Raw genomic sequence first — 3611 nt, forward strand, 5'->3', positions numbered from 1 at the left:
TGGACACAGGTGGAGACAATCAGGGAGGAGTCAGGTAATCAGCACAGGTGGACACAATCAGGGAAGGGAAGTAAAGACACCAGACATGACACATGAGGGAAACTTAACAAAATAAAACAGGAAATGACAGACAACATAAAAGACAGACAAATCCAGACACAGTCTGGACGCCGACATGACAACATCAAAAAAATTGTCAAGTTATTTAAACATAAATTCGGCCCTCCGTTCCATTAGCATTGTCTGCCATCATGTGCACCTTGCTAGATAGCTAGTTCACTCCGACCTAGCCAACAGTATGATTGATTTAACTATCTACAAAACGATATTAAACTCGAACAAGAAATGATTAAATTATGTAACTGAAACAAGAAAACATTGAAATTATGTTAAATTGAAACAAGGAAGTAAAATGAGTGTGTTTTATTTACAGTGCAAGAAATGAACAAGTCATTTCGTAGTGGTTTCTCTCTCAATTTCACAGCAGAATGCGTGACGGTATTAAACTGAACTGTGTCAAGTGAAGGAGTAAATCTGAAAATAGCTGTCAATCGAACGGGATTCAGCCTTTCGACCGATCCTCCAATCAGCACGTGGAAGCCCAGCATCCAGCCCGGCCGAGCTCTGCCCACAGCTCCATTCATCCCCAGAGACGCCGAGCGTCCGGGGGCGGGACAACATCGTGGCATTTATCCAATTACTGTCCAGTTTTGAGGCAATGAAAAAAACTGTTCCACTCAGTCCCATTGAAGTGCATGGACGCTGAGCGTCTACGGGCAAATGCACTGAGCAGAGATCGTATGAGAAAACAGCGCAACGGGAATGTATGAGAAGTGAACAACATTGAGTCCGATGATTTGTGATAAAGCTGATTCTGAACAAACTCGTCTTTGAGATGAACGTGTTCTAACACATTTGTAGTCAATGAAATGTCAACACAACCGAACATATTTGACCATTTAATTTTCGTAATTTTAGGGGAAGCTGAGCTTCCCTTGCAGTCTATGAGAAATCGCCTCTGATCTTGGCGTAAATTGACATGCGAGCAAATGGCGTTGCATAACATGCAGAAGGATGAAAATGTGTACATATAGCACACCAAATGCCATAAGAACTGGCATGATTTCGTGAGATCAGTCTGAATAATACTTTGTATTTTGCATTTTTCCAGTGAAAATCAGGTATTTTCCAATATTTCATTCACTGATCATGTAGATGTTCATAAAAATTAAAGTTTAGGGTTAATATACCAAAAAACTTAGACAACTGAAAACAAAGTCTTTTTCTGTAGAAAATATCATCAACCTAACATAAACCAAGTGTCTCCATCCACTGTCACTGATCCAACTCCATTGGTTTTACTGGTGAATCAATGTTGTAGAGGTTGATGGTGTTTCCATGGTAACTACCCAGATATGGGTCATATCTGATGACCATGAAAAGATGACAAACTGTATTTTACATCAATTATTTACATGTATTGATAGGATTAGTGGATCAACAGGTATTAACATCTTAGATCAGTAGATGGTTTAGGTCTCCAGTGGATGTTTGGGTCTTTATGGATTAAACTCTCATTGGCGATACTTAAAAAGATGTATGACAATTGTTACTTCAATTTTTTTCAAAGTTGAGCCCATACATTTTTTTGAGTGTACAACTTAGAAGTACAGAAAGACAGTAACACATGTTTCTGTGGTCAGAGAAGTCTATGTTTCAGCCTTGGAACTCAGGTTCTGATCACAAAAGGCGGAAAAGACCATAAAGGGGGCAGAAAGAGGCCCAGAAGCAGCACCTGTGATGGTCTGGGGTTGCATCAGTGTCCAGTTGGCTGACTTATGGAGACTGTGGTTATTTCAGCAGGACAACGCCAGGCCTCAGTCTGAGTGAGTTCCAACAGCTGGGGTTCAGAGTCACAGTGTGCAGGTTGGATTGTCCCGTCTGCGTCCACATCTGTCTCCACTTACAACAATTATTATACTCAGCTCTTTTTTTTCTCTTTTCAATGTGTTGCATCAGAATCTGAAATTGCCTGAATGTACAGTATAAAATCTAATTAAGTCGGTCATTGAAAATATGTCTTCACTGTGCAAATGACAAATTTTAGTTTGTAGAATATTTTGGAAAATCCAGCGGTGTAGTCCAGGGTATACAGCGGTATATGGAGTATACCTACTTATTTTTCAGTCAGTATTGGGTATATCCGCTTCTAAATCCCCCTGATGCGAACCAGTCAGTAGTATCTGAGCCAAATTGCCCATGTTTTCCCCTAGGATGGCCAAGCCATGACCCGCCCTACTCGGTCTCTAATTGGCTAGTACTCTTTACCTTCACTGATTAGATTGGTTAACTTTATGCATGAGCACTTCCATCTCTGGAACCTGATTGGACACCTCAGGTGCCAGTTCCACCCCAGTTGATTGACAGGTCACTGCATGTTTGTTGAAAGGTGCGGGATTATTGTGGGAAATGTGAATAAGAAAGGCACAATAAATGTCTTTCAAATGAGTGACACATTGAGAGAACCTACTTTCATGGAATACATAATTCTGAGGTAAGTTTTAAGGTGGTTTCAGAATAAACTATTGTTCATATAACTGTACATTTAGAGAAGAGATGTTGCCAATAGTTCAACTATGCTAGTAGGCTAACGTTATGGAAGGCTAACGTTATCCTATGTTTTTAAAACTGTTTCTAAAATGGTGTTTTTTTGGACTAATTTACAAAATATATATATTTTAAACAAGGGTAAAAATTGAGAGTACGCCCACTTCTCCAGGGACCACTACACCACTGGGAAAATCTATCAACTTTTGTGGAAATTGGAAAGGGTTGTATTGTAGACTGGAAATCAGTGTGATAACTGTTATCCTCCTGAGAACAAGGAAAGTAAAAGTTTTGGATATTTTTATATTAAACTAGAAGCACTCGGAGAGCGCAGACCTCCGCCAAGGCTGATCAGTGCCCCCCCCCCATCACCACCAAAATTTAATCATTTCTTCCTTATCCCATTTCCAACAAACCCTGAAAATTTCATCAAAATCTGTCCATAACTTTTTGAGTTATGTTGCACACTAACGGACAGACAAACAAACCCTGGCAAAAGCATAACCTCCTTGGCGGAGGTAATTAGTGTTTTGATTGGAAACAGCATGATGCAGCTGTTTTTGTTTTGTTTGTTTTTTTCAGATACATTTTATGCTTTCTGATGGAATGTCCTTTGCAGTGGACCTCTTTCTTCTTTTTTCTTTCTTTTTTGTTAAGTGAAGCTGTGTCCCCTACACAGAACTACAGTACATGGGTGGGTCTCAGCAGGTTCTGTGTGTTGTGGTTTCATAGGTAGATGCAGCAGGAGTCCTCATATGATCTGAACAGCTGGAATGAACCGTGCAGATGTTCCTCTGGTGTCTGCCACTGGGTAACAATAATAACTCAAGTGTCAGTGGGTCTGCTGCCTGGTCCACAGGGGAGACACACCCTGTCCACGGGAGCAGCTCCTACACTGAGGAGGAGGAGAGGAGGAGCAGGAGAAAGAGGAGGAGGAGGAGAGGAGGAGGAGGATCGGGTGAAAGTGGATCGGGGGGAGGGAGAATTCACCGTCCCCTGTCACA

The sequence above is a fragment of the Sphaeramia orbicularis genome, chromosome 11 (assembly GCF_902148855.1).
Source record: "Sphaeramia orbicularis chromosome 11, fSphaOr1.1, whole genome shotgun sequence".
In the NCBI taxonomy this organism is placed as follows: domain Eukaryota; kingdom Metazoa; phylum Chordata; class Actinopteri; order Kurtiformes; family Apogonidae; genus Sphaeramia; species Sphaeramia orbicularis.